Source organism: Phoenix dactylifera, chromosome 14 (genome assembly GCF_051530095.1).
Source record: "Phoenix dactylifera cultivar Ajwa chromosome 14, Ajwa_hap1_PhDact_Kaust_v1.1, whole genome shotgun sequence".
Classification (NCBI taxonomy): domain Eukaryota; kingdom Viridiplantae; phylum Streptophyta; class Magnoliopsida; order Arecales; family Arecaceae; genus Phoenix; species Phoenix dactylifera.
The window spans coordinates 6,561,352-6,581,218 of record NC_143203.1 but is presented as its reverse complement, the minus strand read 5'-3'; positions in this window follow the sequence as shown (position 1 = coordinate 6,581,218).

The following is a 19,867-nucleotide window of genomic DNA, read 5'->3' as shown; positions in this document are numbered from 1 at the left end:
CTCAGTGGGAACCTCATCCTCCTCGGTCGCCTGAACTTCGGCCCCTGCCGGGTCTTCAGACCCATCCCCCTCCTTGACCCCTGCTCCGGGTTGGAGCAGATTGAGGTCGAACTCGGGGCAGAGACGCCTCAGTTGGTTACGGAAGTCCTCCAAGCCGCGGATGAGCCCGTCTACGGCCTCTTCCTCCAACAGGTCACGAAACTCTTCCGATTCTCGAAAGAGTCTCACCCCGTGCTGAGCCGCATGCCGAGCCTCCTCCTGGGCCCTCTCCACGCGGGCTTCGAGCTCATTGACCTTGAGCTAGGCGTCCTTCACCTCCTGCTCGCGGATAGCGAGCGCCGAATGGGCCTCGGCCAGATGCGCCTCAACAGCGCGCACCTCCGACCTGGCCAGGGCATGTGCACCCTTCTCCTCCTCGAGCTCCGCGGTCAGAGCCCGAAGCTCGTCTTCAGCGGCCTCCACTCTCATGAGGAGCCCTTTTTTCTCAGCCTCGGACTCGATGTGCCTCCTCTCGGCCTCCTCCTGTCCATGCTGGCATCTTCGGGCCCGCTCCCGATAGTCGGACGCTATGTGCATCAGAGTCTCGACCTCGTGAAGATGCTGTTAACGGTGAATAGAAGAATGAGTTGAGGCTAAAAATTAAAAGCTGAAAATGAGAGTTAAAAGGTAAACCCACCCGGATTGCAGAGCAGTAGGTCCCATCCAAGAAGCTGTTGTAGCTCGTAAACCGGATTTTGGCCTGGTCGGCCGGGAGTAGCGCGACTCGAAAAACTTGCCGTGCTACTGCAGGATCGTCGAGGGCCGAGTCACCCTCAGAGATCTCCCACGAGGGGAGGTACGGCCTCCTCTCTGGTTGGGACTCGACTTCCGAGGGACCAGGAAGACTGAGCCTCGTAGGGCTCGGCAAGGGCGGGGGCGACCTCGGAGCCCCCTGACCGCTCCCCGACTCGGGATCCGAGCGACGCTCCTCAGCAGGACGTCGATCAGGGCGCTGAGAGAGGGGAGCCGGGCAAGCCAGCATCGCGGAAGCTCCCGCAGAACTCGAGCCCCTGCGGTCCGTGCTCGGAACCTCCTGAGCAGACCTGGAAGGCCCGCCCTGGGCTATGCTCGCCTCAGCACCTGCACTAGATACGGTCTTGGCTTTCTTCCTCGGCTCGGGCGGGGCCACACCAATCTCGGCTGCCCTCTTTCGGAATCGAGCGTAAAGGGCCGCGTTCTTCATCACCATCTTCGGAACGTCTGAGCAAAAAAAAAGAAAGGGACAATTCAAATGTCAAGAAAGAAGAAACAGAGCAGAACAAATAACAAAAACCACACAAACCACTACCCTTACCCTGAGGGCGTACCGAGCTCAGGCCAACATTGACCAGAGCATCCTCGCTCACAAGGTCGTTCAGCAGAATATTCTCCCCGAGGCCGCTAAGAGCGTCGAGGATCTTCTGCTCGCCCTTGGACAAGTTGGGGAGCTTGTTGGTGGTTTTGAGCCGGGCTTGCTCCCAACGAGGATCGAACCCCCACGTCTGCTCGGAAAACAAAAAGAAAAACTTCTCCTTCCATCCATGAATGGATGTCGGAGCACCCTGGAAGAGTGGTCGACCACCTCGAAGGGCAAGGTAGAGCCACTCTCCATCTTCCGGGTTGGACTTCAGCAAGAAGTACCACCGGAAGACATTTACAGAGGTCGGCACCCCGTGCGCCAGGCACAAGGATAAAAAACCGACAATCATCCTCCACGCATTCGGAGCAAGCTGCGCCGGAACGACTTGATACGCCGCCAGCAACTCATTCACGAACCCGTGAAGGGGGAACCGCAGGCCGGCCCAGAGTGTTTCCAAGTACACTCTGATCCGGCCCGGAGGAGGCCTCGTTATTCGATCCTCCGACCCCACAGGTTCCAGATGGAACCCCCGCCGAGGGAAAAACTATTCCTCAGCCATCTCTACTTCCTCGCCACTCATGGTGGACCCAACTTCGTCCGGACCATGACCCATCTCAGAAAAACAATCAAAAAAGAAGGGGGAAAGAATCAAAAACAGAAACCCTCCGAACAGACAAGGGGGAAAGGAGAGCACCTACTGGAACTCCTGCCAGAGATATCGAATTGAAGGATTGGAGAGGGAAAACCAGAGCAACCACTTCGGGAGGCCGCCGGGAGAAATGAGGGGGATATCAGAAAACACCAAGCGATGGCGGCCAAATAGGAGCCCTTAGGCCAAGTTAAAGGGTTTATATATAGACCTCTCCAACGACCCGGATCGGCGAGACAGGATCCTGTCCCCCGTCCGAATCATGCCACGTGTCGGCCCCGGGAGGCCAAAACGGCGTATCCGATTCAGATCGACGCTTTGAATACCGAATCAAGGCGGCGTCCCATCGGATCGTGGTGCCCCATCATGGGCCCATGACACGAGGCCACTTCAGATGGTGAAAAGGCGTCGTCCCGCCATCTCCCATTAATAACGCCTTAAAGCGTGCGGAGCGCCATAAAAATTCGAGACTTCCTGGCCCCCACCGATGCGGCATTAAACAGTGTGGAGCGCTGTTAGACAGCTACTTCCCATGTCCGAGCTCGTAAGCGGCTCGAACTAGAAAGTCGGGGGATAGTGTTAGGAAAAAAACTAAGTTATCCCAGAACGACCGGAAGGCGCTCGACCTGCGGGCGCCCGACTAGAAGGCGCCCGACCTGCGGACGCCCGACCTAGAGGTGCCCGACCTGAAGGCGACTAGCTCGGCTCGGCGTCCGACCAGACGCTGGACTCTGAGATGCCCCGTCAGAACATTCGACCTCAGTCTAATCTCCTTCGGGAGCCTAACTTCAAAAGCCCGACCTCACCACTCACCTACTACCATTACCCCCTTCCGTAGTTCAACCGGAGACCATACCCTGCTTCGCCGCCAACAATTAATGCACATGGCCTGTACTGATCTCCGGTTCACTCAACCATTAATGCGCATGGCCTGTACTGACCTCCGGTTCACTCAACCATTAAAGCGTATGACCTCTACTGATCTTCGGTTCACTCAACAATCAATGCATGTATTATCTACGGATCTCAAGCCCTCCACGGCAGGCAGTTGAACCACTCCGCCACGTCCGATCACCCACGACGGCTCACTGACTCCGGTCTGATCTCCCACAACACTATATTAATGCATACGATCGTGTTCAATCGGGAAAAAAACCATTGGCCCCACCACTTCACAGGTAATACAATCCCCCTCTATAAAAGGAGAACCCCTCCGTCTTAGAAGGGGTTGGATTTTAAAACCCAGAAAAGCATACCTCTTTCCTCCTCTTACACATTAGCCCTCTCTGACTTAAGCATCGGAGGGCCGGCGCCGGAAACCCCGGCCACCGATTTTTTGCAGGTCTCCCGTAGGACGTCATCCGCTGACGGACCACCTCCTCCTGCCGTTCCAGCATCGGAGCTCCTCCTTCTCAGCCGACGGTCACCTCCGGGTCCAATTTCCAGCAACAGCTCCCATTTATTTTGTAGAAAACATCCTAGGATGTGAAACCATCATAAATTAGGGATGAAATTGTCCATATCCATAAACTTATTTCTGCTGCTCACACACCATCATCCAAAAAGATTGGACCACCTTGGGTTAGTCAGGGATGGCCAACCCAAGCCCACTTTTCGTGGACCGCACCTAGATGTCCATCTCTAGAGGACTAACTAAAATCCATTCTTGAAAGCAATAAAGCATAGGCGTGACTCTTGACTCCCACCAAAGCGACCAAAGGAACACAAGCTTTCAATGTTAATAAGGTGAATATGGGAGAATTCAATTAACCCTATCCTTGAGTTCATTTGGGTATATAATAACAGAGCCTCTTTGCAAGAGTTGCTACTATCTAAGAGTGAATACATACTGTAGGATGAAGGCAGTCTAAATGAAGGTGTTGGGGTTGCAGACATGATTAGCGATGGCATGAGCATAATCCAATAAGCCGAGCTCGGCGAACATGTGTTTGAGCTTCACGACCATAAAGTCGTTTCTGGTACTAGTAGTTGGCCGTGATGTCACCTACTTCGTGTACTAATTCAAACAAAACCAGCAAAAATATAAATAAATTGAGCTAGGCATGCCACTCAAGATACTTTCTTAAAAACAATTACTTCCCCAATATGGATAGCTTCATGGGAATATTGTTCCAGGATATAAAGCCCATACTTCCTATATTTTTAGGCTGCACCTATAAGAAAGAAGAGAAAGCTTAAAGAATGAAGATCAGAAAAAGTTATTCAAATTTGCCGAAATACAATGTATTTATAAAAGTGAAAAGAAGTACCTCTTCATAAAAAAATGTGGCGGTCAAAATTTCAAACTTCTCTCAACAGATTAAAAGATGAAACAAAGCATCTCACCATTAAGCAAACCAAATAGTCAATAATTCAAAGGAATAACTATCTCTAACGGTTAAGAAGACTAGAGTTATTTTGAAAATAATAACACTCTGACATGTGCCCATGCATAGCCTCACCAAATCAAGCATGCTCTCTTTCTCTGTTGGACTCTACCATCATGCCATCCAATAGCAATACCACGAGCAAGATATGCAGCTCTTAACTCTTTTGGACTCAGCATGGAGTGCGTGAAAGCAAACCATTATAGGGTAAAGAGAAGCGTCAGTAATTTGGCTAGCGCACCAAAATTTGCCCAAGCTTTTTACTATTGTCGGTATATTATGACGCTTAAAAGTGTCGAAAGTGGAAGAAAGGGCTCTCCCGATGCTTTTTGTTAAGCGTCGTCGAAAGCCAATAATTAGATGATTCTTATAAGCATCGTTGATGATTTATCAATGCTTTTGATGGGAGGCAAAATGGATCATCCTATTCCGGCACGGAGTCACCCAATTCTGGCCAAGCAAATCTTAGAGCCGAGTAGGCCAAAGAGGCTGATCTCAGCCTCGCCAAGAGCCAGACTGACCTCGGCTCGGCCAAGAGCCGACCTCAGCTCACCAGAGGCCAGAGCCGACCTCAACCCGCCAGAGGCCAGAGCCGAACTCCACCAGAGGCCAGAGCCGACCTCGCCAAGCATACATCGCGGCCTCCAAGCCTGCCCGACCTCGCCCGTAGCCATATCTGGCCACGTCATGATGCGCCAACCAAGGGCCATACCCTGCCACGTCCGTCAAGGGCCATATCCTGCCACACCTGTCAAAGGTCACACCCTGCCGCACCCGCCGATACGCTATCTTCTACTATTGGCCAGCTAATCACATCTCAGTCCGAGATTTCAGGTAAAGGCCATCACCCTCATCCTATAAAAAGGGGATAGGGAAGGCCCTCAGTAAGCTTTTACAAGCTTCTACAAACTACTACAAAATATTTTGAGCTACAAGAAGCCATGAAAGGCACTCAGAAAGCTTCCTACTCTACAAAAAAAGGCTTGGCTAACTTAGCCATCGGATGGCCTTCGCCGGAATCCCCGGCCAAGGCTTTGTGTAGGTACCCCGGAGCGCAGGAAGATGGCCATCTTTTTTCTTTCCGGACGGCATCTTCTCGGAGGTACCCTGGACCACCGGGGACAGCCCTCTTTCTCCATCCCCGGCCGGCATCTCCTCGGCTCCCTTCCGGCGTGGTCGCCCTTAGGCCGAATTTCAACCACAACAGCTTTCTTACAAGCATTGTTGAGAGCAAATAAGACGATGCGAATAAGCGTCATTGGAGCCAATAACAAGACGACGCTTATAGTGTCGTTGGATTCTATATATTCTCCCAAATCGATGGACTGACCCACTCCACTACCCCCCTTTCAGCCCCAAATCGATCGACGCTGAGCTTCGCCTCCGCCTCTCCACGTAAGCTCCTTCTCCTTCTCCCCCTCTCTACCGGCCTCCTGTGCCAACTTCCTCCTCCTTATCCTCCTCTTGGCTGCCCATACCCACTGCCAAGTTGCGGTGCTCTTCGAAGCTCCGGCCGACCACCCTCCTCCGACCGACTGCCCACCTCCATTGCAGATCTCAGCCGGCCTACCTTCATGTTGGTGATTTTCTATTTTCAGATTATTCTCCTTTTGAGCTGTTGCTTGATGCTCTAATATTCTGTTTTCCTAAAATTAGTGAAAATAATATAAGAAAGCAGTTTTCAAATAAATGCATAAAAGGAATCGGATTTTATTAATTTGAAATATTGTATTCATTTTGGGCTAAAACTTGTTTTCATTTTTGATGTTATATCGATTTGATTAAGACAAACATGAAACTATTTTCTTACAAAAAATTGTGATTTGTGAATTAACATGATGTTTTTCTAATGGTTGTCTACTAATTCACTTCATTTTGTTTGCCATCCAACATGTATTTAAATTGTAGCAAGTGATTCGAGAAAAGAGCACCACCTTTCTTTTGTAAAGAAGGCACTAAATGGCTGAAGAGGTCTGCTTGCTCAAAGTGCTTTCAACAAAAACTAAACAATCCGCTGATCTAGCAAAACAATAATTCCAATCAAAATGGAAAGGATCTCCTTAAGAAAATGAAATCCAATTAAAGCCTACAAATGCAGCACTTTGCACCACAAAATAGCTAAACTACATGCAATGTCATCTGCCAAAATCAATTTGACAGCAGCTTTCTCACTCAAAAAGTTTTTTTTTTTTTATTTGAGGAAAAGGAGAGGCAATGGGATTATACTATTGCCACCAATTTGTTAAAAAGAAACACTAATTACGGAGGAAGATGCAAAGATTTTACTGAAGAAGGTCAAAAGAGGAAATCTTAGACGCCAGATTCTCACTTAAAAAAGCTACTATATGGCTTGGGATGCTCTACCCTAAGTGGCCTCTAAAGACAGCGTCAACAAAATTTATCTCAAACACAGTTGAAATGGAAAAAAAATTCTTGAAACATCACTCTCAACTTCTTTCTTTCCATTTTTAGTTTTTGTGAAGTAGGTTATCTAAGCACTTAAGCTGAGATAGGAATATTCACAAGGCCAAACAGGCCAAAAGCTAGGATCGATGTGGAAATTAAGTCTCAATTGGATTCCTAAAGAAACGCATCCAAGGTGATCTTAGATCTTTCCACCATGACTTCTCCTTGTGATAATCTATATATACTCTCACCTCGGAAACCATCATGAAATTTCTCCCAAGGTTCCTCTTCTCCCTGGCATTGAAATCAACCCCCACGAGTGACACATATATGCTGCTTCTTCCACCCAACAACCGATCTGTTCAAACACCAAACCTCATCTTCATGTAATTTTTCTCATACTTTATGCTTCTGTTTCTTTTCGTTTCTTTTTTCCTCATGGTTAGTTGGTATCTTAGGCCATGATTTGAAGTGTAATGATGAATGAGAGCACGAAGGTTGGCTGCACTTTTTCTGATACGCGACTACCTCGAAAAGAAGTATGTAGAGGTGCAGAGAGTAGACTCTACAGACAACGTGGCAGACCCATTCACTAAGCAGCTAAGTCAGCAGAAGACATAAACACATCTTGAGAAGATGGAGCTTAGATATATGTCTGATTGGCTTTAGTGCAAGTGGGAGATTGTTAGAAGTATGCCCTGGAAGCCAATTTGGCAGATGCATTGCATATGTTCTGAGACATAAATTTATACTTGACCTTTTTACTAATTAATAAAATTGGGCATTCTTTTCATTCATGTTATTTTGTGTCCATAAATTATCCAAGAAATTAAAAAGATGATGATACATATTCTCAAGAGCTAAGAATTTAAGGCATATGTCATTAGTGATTAATTTCTGAATTACTCCTGATCGATGGATCATCACGAAGGACGGTGATCGATCCGATGAGATTAGTGCACAGATCACATTCTTTGATGGACAAGTCTTGAGTCCACAGTGTGAGGACACTGGAATGATTGTGTAAGTGCTTGTTAGAGAACAAAGGTACTTGTTGTCCGATTCCTGTTTACCTAAAAATATGCTAAACAGATTGTTGTTAGAACCGACAAACAAAATTTAATTTTAATTATACTCTTACCTTTTCTACTCAAAGAATAGTGGTTGTAAGAGGTCGATCCACAGGGAGGCGATTGGAGTTGCATAAAAATAAAAACGTTCACTCGGATTCAAAATCGATTTTTGAATAACAAAAGAAAAACATTACGTCGGGAATGTTAAATGATTCTCTGGGTTACCAGAGAATATTTTTTTATTTGAAAATAAATAAAGGGAAGAAAGAAAACTTGCAATTGAATTCTAATGCAGAGTAGGGGTCGATTCCTGAAGACATAATATAAATGAAAACTACAGATCGAATAGCAAAGAAAAATTTCAGAGTTATCTTAAAACTAAGAATTACAAAATGCATAAAATAAATTGCAGAAATTAAACTGAAACTTAAAACATAGATTGTATAAAAGATAAATGTATGGATTGCATAAAAGGGCAATTATAAAAATAAAATGAAGATTGGAAGCCTAATGCTTCCTCCTTCTACAAAATAAAACATAAAAACCAAGGAAGAAAAACAAGAAAACTCCCCTTTCTTCTCTCCCCTAGTTTTTTTATTCTTTCTTTTCAACCCGAAACAGAGCCATGCTCTGTTTCTTTTTCTTTCTCTCTTCTCTCACAAACAGAGCCTTCCCTTCTCTTTTGAACCAGCCGACCACACCCCTATTTCTTGGCCCCAATCCCAACCGAGGACTCCCCCATTCCTTCTTGAACCAGTCGACCACCACCCTCATCCTTCGTCCCTTGCTGATGATCTCCTTATATAGGTCCTATCAGCCAGCGAGCATGTGGAGAGGATGCGTGATCGCTGGGAGCTGATCGTGGGTGAAGATCCAGCGCAGATGCAGCGATCACGGAGAGGGGGTCGCAGGATGCGGAAGAGAGTTGAGACGCGCATCCCGGCTGGGACGCTTTCCGGATGAAGAGGACGGCCGTGATGCGGACGCTAATCCGGAGAGGACACCGTGGGATCGTTGGGAGGATTGCACGCGGATGCTGGAACTCGGAAGATGCCGATGATGAAGTGGAAGAGGAAGACGGACGTGTGAATCTGGGAGCTCCAACGGTTGGCTGGATCACGACGGAGGCTGGATCGGCTCCGGAAGAAGCTGGAAATGGTGTCTGAGATCACGCCTTGCTGGGATGTTGAAGATTGGATGCTGAGATCATGCGTGATCTCTCGGGATCGCTGGGAGCACGGCTTGCAATCGGATGGAAGACGTTTGATTGCAGCGTGGGATGTCGTGGCTGGGCGGATCGTGAAGGAGGAGAGCTTCGGATGCTGTGAATGTTGATCACGGAAGATGGACGGCTGGGATGCACTGCGGGAGGAAGAAGAAGAACAGTGAACTCAAAGAAAATTTCCATAATACTGTTCATATGAACAGTATTTTTACGTAACACTATTCATATGAACAGTGTCATCTCGGAACACTGTTCATATGAACAGTGATTTCAGCATGAATAGTAACTTCAGAAATGAATAGTATTTTCAGCTATTCTTCATGCATGGGATTGGAGGTTAAAAAGTTCTTTTTCTTTGTGATGAAGTGAGAGTGGGAATCTCTATTCCGGAAGAGTGCAGGTGCTAATCCGGAAAGGAGGGAACGCGAGGATCATTGGGAGATCGCACGCGGGCTCGGATATTTGGGTGCAAATGTGCTCGTCAGATCTTGGCATGATTGGGCTCGCGTGCTTTGGGGCCATGATGCATCCCTCTAAACTCTACCAAATGCGCATTTAAACTTTAATTTATAGCCAAATAAAAATATAATATTAACTTAGTGATTTTATCATTATATGTTAGTAGTAATACTAATTTAAGCAGCGTGTAGATCGCACTTTTGTGCTCTCATCACACCCCCCAACTAGCTTATTGCTAGTCTCTAGCAATTAACGAGCAAACGATAAAATGAGGGCACAAAAGATGTAGTCTAACCCATGACTTTTTATTGAAGCTAAGTACATAAAACTGAGATACGTATCCACTTTCGTAGAGCATCACGATTGCACTTAGCACGTGCAACAAGCCTTTAAACTCCTAGGTTACCCTAATGGACGAGTGTTGTCTCGTGAGGGTTTGCAGTGAAGTTACCCACAAACTTCATCAGTCAGGAATTTCCAATTTTAACTCGAAATTTGAACGAGTATTACTGTATGAAACTAGAATTGCAAGGACAATAGAGACTTGTTGTTATCATAAAATTTAAGCAGACTCTAATTCAAGTTTCATTACACCCCATCTATCTACTAACAAGTCAAGAATGTAGTGAAGTGCAAGATAGTATCATATAAATGAGTGGCTTTCACTTACTTCCAACATGATCACCTCCAATTTTCAAGACTTTGTAGAGTTAAATGGTAATGAACACCCCAGATTTATTTATTTATTTATTTTTATTTATTTTTTTATTCAGACCGAATGCTAAGAAGAATGACTTGTGCAATATCTAGCCTTATTAAGCTTTCTAGCTAACCCATGTAGCGAGTGTTAGGCCAATGACTTTCGATCCAGATGGCTCAAGGCACTAGGTGTAAAGGCACCTTAACAGGCTTAATAACTCAAGTCAACTAGGCTCCAAGGCCAAATTAGTCACTCGGAGTTTAATCTCATCCATTTTCACCTTTTTATGCGAACACTCGCTGCTTGCCAAGCAAAAGGCCCGGTTACTTAGTGAGAAGACTTACGATAAACTCATTTTATTTAATTTTATTTTATTATTTTTTTATCAATATTTTTTTTTTGATTAGGGTGTTCATCACACATATAACTTTAAATTATTGAGAAGATTAAAAGTATTCATATTAGTTGCAAGTTTACATACCCCACTATTCATGTGCTTACGTGTAGGTGCTAAATCATTTTCTATCATGTTAGCAGGAGACAGGTGGGACGAAAACTCAAACTAGAACTGCTATTATATTTCTTAACTCAAAGCTATTGTCAAAGCAATTCCTAGTTTATACAGCTAAAAAGATTAGAATTTGAGTTAGAAATTTGAAATCCTCTCTAATTTTTTTTTAAAATCTTTTTAGGCAGAAAAATCAAAAATATTCTCACCTCCATACCTAAATCTAATATTGTCCTCAATGTTAAAGAAAATTTAAAGCAGTAATAGGACAGGGAAGAAGTTACCTGATATGGGTAGGTAAATTGACAATTGGGGTAAAAACCCCCAAACCTGCATGTTAGTAATTTATTGAATTTTTTTTATTTTTTTTATTTTTTTAATAATATTTATATATTGGGTTGCCTCCCAAGAGCGCTAAGTTTTATGTCTTCAACCAGACAAAATGTAGATTCATTTTTTTTTCAACCATTATCTAAGAATGGTTTTGGAAGAGTCCGAGGAAGAACAGTCGGCTGATGACGATCTATGCTCATAAGGGGAACAGAATTAGGGAGCACATGCTCGGCCCCTTCCTCGGAATGGGCAAGGTAAGCCTCTAAAGGGTCCTTACTATAAGTTTGTAAGAAAGTCTCCTGGACCAGACTTTCAATTATGTCAACTTCATTGATTTCTTTATCGTCTGGTGGTTGTTTACTTATGTTGAAGACATTAAGCTCGACTTTCATGTTGCCAAAAGATAACTTCAGCATGCCATTTCGATAATTTATCACAGCATTTGCTGTGGCTAAGAAAGGTCTACCTAAAATTATAGGTGTGTGACTGTCTAGATGTATTACAGGTTCGGTCTCAAGGATAACGAAGTCCACAGGATAGTAAAACTCGTTTACCTTCACTATTACATCCTCTACAATCCCCTTGGGGTACTTCACTGTCCTATCTGCTAAGGAAAGGGTAATATTTGTAAGCTTTAATTCTTCCAAACCTAACTTTTGATACACATAGTAGGAAAGTAGGTTCACACTGGCTCCTAAATCTAATAGGGCTCTCTGGATGATCGTCTCTCCTATTTTTATTACAATGGTGGGGCAACCAGGATCTTTGAATTTCGGGGCAATCTGTTGTTGAATGAGAGATGAGGCTTGTGCAGCCATAACAGCTTGCCTAGGAATGCTGGTTTTTCTTTTGACCGTTGTGAGGTCTTTCAAGAATTTTGTATAGGAGGAAATTTGTCGTATGACATCGAAAAATGATATATTTATTTAAACAGTTTTAAAGACTTCCATGATTTCATCATACTGAGATTTTTTCTTTGAGTCTCGTAGTCTACTAGGGAAGGGAGCCTTGGGTGTGTATGTCTCTATTGGTTTCTCTTCTATTCCTTGTGTTCCCTGTTCTTGCCCCTTTTTCTGAGTGGGGTTCGATTCATGTTTTTCTTCTTTTTCTTGTACAGGAAGTTGGACCTTGTTGTCCACTTGCTTGCCAGACCGTAAAGTGGTAATTGCCTGGACTTCATGGGTTGATTTTTCATTTGAATCAATCTGAAACTGGCATCTTGGCCTTTGATTCTGTTGCCTACTAGGATTAGGCACTGGCTGACTGGATAATTCACCTCTCTTCCTATCTCCTAGAGAGTTAGCTATTTGGCTCAGACTAACCTCAAGTTTTGCAATCGCTTGCGCATGGAATTGGTTAGTCTGGGCTTGAGCTGTATTAGTCTGTTGTTGTTGCTTGATAAAATCTTGTTGTTGTTTCATCATATTAGCCATCATGGTTTCTAATGGTGAAGGTTGCTGTGGGATAGGGGCATTATAAGAAGGTACAGATGGAACTAAAGGTTGGTTCATTTGTGATGGACCTATCCTCGGGAAGTTGTTCTGAAAATCTGGTAGACCATCTTGATGTTGAATAGGTTCATTTTGCTTGTATGAGAAATTTGGGTGGAACCTATTATTAGGGTGGTAGACTGGGCTGAATGAATTGGAAGTGGGCTTCTTGAAGGCATTATATGAATTTAGAGCATTTGCTTGCTCGGCCTTTATGGTGGGCAGATAGGGCAGCACTCCACTAGATGTTCCAGACTGTTACACAAGACACATAAATTATGTGACTCGTGATCTACTTTCATGATGGGATTTAACTCTTTATATGAACTCGAGCTAGTGGAAACAGTGAAAGCATCAAACTTTTTACTTAAGTTATTCATTCCAGTCACCAGATTGGACATGACATTTTTGAGATCTGGGTCTGCTTTCATTTCATAATTACCTGATTTTCTAGATCCGAACTCATCTCTATTTACTTCCTCACCATAGCTACTCCAATTTTGGGCGTTCTCGGCTAAGTCAACAAGAAATTCATAGGCTTGATCTAGGGTTTGGTTCATGAACCTACCTTTGTGCATGGACTCAATCATGTTTCTACGTGCCGGAGTTAGTCCTTTATAAAAGAAGCAGACCAGATCAGCCTTATCAAGCCCATGGTGCGGGCACTTGACCAAAAGATCATGGAATCTTTTCCAAAGTTGGAAAAATTCCTCCTCAGATTTTCCTCTAAAAGTTCTGATGGCATCCTTAATTTTTTCAATTTTTACCATGGGATAGAACTTAGCCATGAACTTCCTAGATAGTTGTTCCCATGATGTGATGGAATTTGAAGTAAGAGAATATAACAATGCAGCAGCATGATCTTCTAAAGTCATGGGAAACAACCTTAATTTAATACCCTCTTTATTTAAGTTTTGATTTCTGAACGTTTGACAGATTGTCAAAAATTTGTTTAGATGAATGTAGGGTTGTTCACTCTCAAACCCATGAAACTTGGGTAACATGTTTATTATTGCAGCCCGAATCTCGAATTGGCTGCATTATTAATTGGTAATACTATGCAAGTATGGGGACTAGCGGATGCGGGTGCAAACAACTCATTCAAAGTTCTAATATGTTCATCCATTGTAGAGATTGACGGTTGGTTTACGATTCGCAAGTTGTGATGAAAAGTTCTGTCAATCTCAGGATCAAATGGGCTTAACTTATCCCTTAATGACCTTCTACCATGCATACATTATCAACAATTCATTAGATTTGACTCCTAAAATGAACGAAATCCTAAGAGAAGAGAAGGGCTAGACACAGATGACCACAACCAACACCACACAATAATTTGACTCTATTAGTCTTAGAATTAAGTGAGATTTAGTAGCTTTTAATCTAGTTGCATAGAGATTTATCAGGTTAAAAAGTTTCTGAAATTCTCTCCTAGATTAGACATCTCCTAATCTCCCTTTCAGATTAAGCTTGAGCTTACCAGTTAAGCGATCCAATAACCAGTGACCAGAAAAGTCTCGGGGTGTGTGGTGGTGCCAGAAGGGATACACCAATACCACAATACCCGTAACAGTTCTCACTGTTGTAAAACTTTCCTAGACATCATCAATTACTAAATTCTCACTGGAGTGGCTTTCAGCCGCTTCTTTCCAAGAGCCTAATTGAGCTCGAAAATCCTAAGGCCAACGTCTAATTGATTTTAATTTAATTTGGCTTAGGATATGTATGCAAGGTGGTGATTTTTGGGGTAAGGACAGGTAATGACTTCCTGACCTTATCTTTTTAATGGATTTTGCCCTTAAATTATTTTATGCAAATGCTTAATACTAAATGCAGCAAATAATCAATGATTTTTTTTAAAGTTTATGGAATGTCATTAGGTTGTATTGATTAAATGAGCAAACAAATTTTTTTTTTTTTTAATTTAAAATTTTTTTATTTAAATTTTTATATTGGAATAACTTGAATGTAAACTAAAACTAATTCTTATGCGTCAGTCAATCTCCGAATGCCCTTTGAATAAGCTCTGAAGATTACTCCGTGAGGAGCCCTAATAGAGGTATGATAACCTCGAGGGATTGCACCCTATCAATTACTAGCAAAAATAATAATAAATTATTTTTTTTAATTTTTTGATTTATTTATTTTTTTTAAATTTAAATTTCAAATTTTGAATTTCAGAATTCAAATTTTGAATTTAAATTTTTGAATTTTTGAATTTTAATTTTTTTTTCAATTTTTAATTATCTTTTTTTGAATTTTAAATTTTTTTTCACTTTTTTTTAAAAACTTTAAATTCCAAATTTCAAATTTCAGAATTTAATAACTACGAAATTATTAACTAAAAATAATCAAAACAAGGAAAATTAATAAAAAAAAACTTACTACCGGAGTGCGTTCACTCCGGACATCCAAAATTCGATTTGATTTTCGTGATCGTTCTTGCTTCTCGATTTGCCTTCCCGGCAACGGCACCAAAATTTTGTTGTTCGATTCCTGTTTACCTAAAAATATGCTAAACAGATCGTTGTTAAAACCGACAAACAAAGTTTAATTTTAATTATACTCTTACCTTTTCTACTCAAAGAATAGTGGTCATAAGAGGTCGATCTCCAGGGAGACAATTGGAGTTGCATAAAAATAAAAACGTTCACTCGGATTCCAAATTGATTTTTGAATAACAAAAGAAAAACATTATGTCGGGGATGTTAAATGATTCTCTGGGTTACCAGAGAATGTTTTTTTTATTTGAAAATAAACAAAGGGAAGAAAGAAAACTTGCAATTGAATTCTAATACAGAGTAGGGGTCGATTCCTGAAGACATAATATAAATGAAAACTGCAGATCGAATAGCAAAGAAAAATTTCAGAGTTATCTTAAAACTAAGAATTCCAAAATGTATAAAATAAATTGTAGAAATTAAACTGAAACTTAAAACATAGATTGCATAAAAGATAAATGTATGGATTGCATAAAAGGGCAATTATAAAAATAAAATAAAGATTGGAAGCCTAATGCTTCCTCCTACAAAATAAAACATAAAAACCAAGGAAGAAAAACAAGAAAACTCCCCTTTCTTCTCTCCCCTAATTTTTTTATTCTTTCTTTTCAACCCGAAATAGAGCCTGCTCTGTTTCTTTTTCTTTCTCTCTTCTCTCACAAACAGAGCCTTCCCTTCTCTTTTGCACCAGCCGACCACACCCCTGTTTCTTGGCCCCAATCCCAACCGAGGACTCCCCCATTCCTTCTTGAACCAGCCGACCACCACCCTCCTCCTTCGTCCCCTGCTGATGATCTCCTTATATAGGTCCCATCAGCCAGTGAGCATGTGGAGAGGAAGCGTGATCGCTGGGAGCTGATTGTGGGTGAAGATCAGGCGCAGATGCAGCGATCACGGAGAGGGGGTTGCAGGATGCGGAAGAGAGCTGAGATGCGCATCCCAGCTGGGACGCTTTTCGAATGAAGAGGACGGCCGTGATGCGGACGCTAATCCGGAGAGGACACCGCGGGATCGTTGGGAGGATTGCACGCGGATGCTGGAACTCGGAAGATGCCGATGATGAAGCAGAAGAGGAAGACGGACGCGTGAATCTGGGAGCTCCAACGGTTGGCTGGATCACGGCGGAGGCTGGATCGGCTCCGGAAGAAGCTGGAAATGGTGTCTGAGATCACGCCTTGCTGGGATGTTGAAGATTGGATGCTGAGATCACGCGTGATCTCTCGGGATCGCTGGGAGCACGGCTTGCAATCGGATGGAAGATGTTTGATTGCAGCGTGGGATGCCGTGGCTGGGCGAATCGTGGAGGAGGAGAGCTTCGGATGCTGTGGACGTTGATCACGGAAGATGGACGGCTGGGATGCATTGCGGGAGGAAGAAGAAGAACAGTGAACTCAAAGAAAATTTCATATGAACAGTGTTTTTACGGAACACTGTTCATATAAACAGTGTCATCTCGGAACACTGTTCATATAAACAGTGATTTCAGCATGAATAGTAACTTCAACAATGAATAGTATTTTCAGCTATTCTTCATGGGATTGGAGGTTAAAAAGTTCTTTTTTTTTGTGATGAAGTGAGAGTGGGAATCTCTATTTCGGAAGAGTGCAAGTGCTAATCCAGAAAGGAGGGAACGCGAGGATCACTGGAAGATCGCACGCAGGCTCGGATATTTGGGTGCAAATGTGCTCGATCAGATCATGGCAGGATTGGGCCCGCGTGGTTTGGGGCCATGATGCATCCCTCTAAACCCTACCAAATGCGCATTTAAACTTTAATTTATAGCCAAACAAAAATATAATATTAACTTTAGTGATTTTATCGTTATATGTTAGCAGTAATACTAATTTAAGCAGCGTGTAGATCGCACTTTTGTGCTCTCATCAGTACTGAGCGTGACCAAAGCAAGAAGTCACTTAGATGTCTATCTACTTGTCAGTGACTTACTTAATGCTGCAGTTGTATGACTGGTACTTAGACCTACGATGCCTCAACTATTTACAGTGAGGTTCCTGTAGTTTGACGAGCGCATAAACATTGGCCCTATCCATCAGGATCCTTGTAGTGCAGATTGCCTGTAGTAGGTTCACTATCGAATTAGGGTTGCATTTAGATGGAATCTATCGACCTTGATAAATTAGGAGAGATCCTATATGATTTATAAGACTGAGTTCGAAAGACTTTGGCCAAGGCATTTTGAAAAAAGAGTTTTCCAATCTCGAACTTGAGTCAAATAAATTTTGACATATGACAGATAATGGGGTTTGACGAGTTTCCATGACTTTCGTCTTGTCGGGATCCACAATAGAGGGATTGTATCATACGCTAACTGCACCTAGAGGTTCATTTATTCTGTTCTGCTGGGTTGCCACTACATACTGCTAGGTATCACTAATGGATTGTGAGACTCGAAGGGATTTACTTGATGATCAGTGAACCTTAAAAAAGAAGAGTTGAAATTGTTTCAACTTATTGAAAGGAGTTTCAATGATATTGTGATAGAGATCACAATATATCTCACTACCAGACAGAATAAAACCTATGGGGTCACACACATAAGAGGTTTTGATCATTCCAACGGTTGGATTGCGATTTAGAATCGAAATAGATCTTGATTGTCAATTTGATTGATAATTGGTTTAACCTACTAAGAGTTAGTGAGTTAAAGAAGAAAGATTTGCAATTGGATTGCAATTTGATTGATTCAATTGGACTAAATCAATTAGGCTTAACCTTATTAGATAAGGATGGGAAGTCCTAATTGATTGGAACTCCTTATTAGATAAGGAACTTAATTCATAAGGTCCAATTTGGATCTTAATTGGATTAGAATTCACATGAATCAAATTGGAGGACATATTGGATCCTAATTGGATTAGGATTCAATTAATCAAGAGGGACCACATGATTCCTAATTGGATTAGGAAATCTAAGCATGAAAGGAAGGGACTCTCCCTTCTTTCATGCTTAGGTGAAACAAGGGAGGGGCGTCCGCCCCTCCTTGATTTACGCCAAGAAAGGAGGGGCGTCCGCCCCTCCTTTCCTTCTTGATTGCCTCACGCCCAAGGGGAGGGGTGTCCGCCCCTCCTCCTTCTTTTCTTGGCCTTCCACACGGCATAAGGAGAGGTGATGTTGCCTCTCCTTGATTCTCTCTAATCCCTTTTAAGTAAGGGATTGGGAGGGGTGAATCAAGGAAGGATTTCTCCAAATCTTTTTTCTTATTTAACTAGGCATGAGATGCCTATAAAAGAGGAGGGAGGCGTGAGGGCTAAATAATGATCATAGATTATTGAATTCAATTGTTGAATCAAGCCCTCTCTTCCTCTTCTTCAGCCGCAAGGAAAGCAATCAAGAGTCCTTTTCCTTCTTCTTCCTTCTTCCTCCTCTTGCAAGCAATCAACTCTTGATTGCTTAGAGGAGTTTCCAACCTTCAAGAGAAGATCTCTGCAAGGGAGCTAGCACCCCGGTGAGATCAGGTGCTTGGAGCGATCTGTACCTCGTGTGGATACCTGTAGAGGTCGGACACTTATGCGGCTTCAAGTGAACCCAAATTCTTCGATCATCAGATAGCAGTGAAGATCTAGCCGATCAAAGGTAAAGATAAAATTTTTATAATTCTTAATTATATAATTAAATTAATCAAGTTTTAATTTTAATCTTTTTCTTTGAATTCATAATTTTTTGAGTTTGTGAACTCAGAATTTTTTTGAATTCTATCTTCCCTGGGACGCTCATGCGATGAACGACCCGCGCGTGTGTTTCCGCTGCGATCGTCGCAACGCATGTGGGGGTAACCCGACAAGACGACATCGGTCATCAAGAGAATCCTCAAGGATTATTGTGTAGCCTCTGGCCCACGGGTCAATCTAGCCACGTCAGCTATTTGCTTCAGTCCAAGGACCAAGCCCCAGGTGAAGACCTATATTAAGCAAATTCTGGGAGTGGGCGAGTAAGAGGTCACACTGAAAATACCTGGGGGTTCCTATCACTAGTCGCTGTCTTCGATGCAGCGATTTCTCCTCTATTGATCAGAGCATTAGACATAGGCTTGAGGGGTGGTAGATGGAAGCTCTATCTATGATAGGCAGAGTGACTTTGGTGCGAGCGGTCTTCAGCTCGATCCTGGTGTATCTGCTATCGAACACCATCATGTCGCTGGTGCCGTTGAGGTCCCCGGAGCAGTTGTTTAGGAACTTCATTTGGGGCAGGATAGAGGGCACAGAGGGCATCCACTTGGTGGCATAGGAGGTGATTTATCAGCTGGTCATGTCGGAGGGGTTGGGCGTGCACTCTTTGGTGGCAAGGCGAGAGACTCTGGTGGCGAGACATGCAGCCGGATATATTCTGGAATCGGATAGCCTATGGTGTGCCCTTATGAGGGCAAGTATGGTACACACACTGCGGCGGCTGACTTTCGGGCAGGGCACCACTACTCCTTCATATGGAAGGAGATATGCGCCCACGCTCTGACGGTGCTCTCTGCGATCAGGTGGGCCATTAGCAATGGGCAGTCTATTGATATGTTGGAAGATGCTTAGGTGTCTCAGCAACTGCTTGGTTGGATGCCAACAATAGTCGATTCGGTGAGGCTGGCGGGTTGCAAAGTCGGTGATTTGATCTCTCCAAGAGTAGGTAGATGGAACAAGGCATTGATTCGAGATACATTCGAGGAGCAGCTAGCGGAGAGGGCTCTGGCACTACTAATTTCGACAGGGGGACGACGGACAGACTAGTCTGGACTTCGATAGGGAGCGCAAAAGT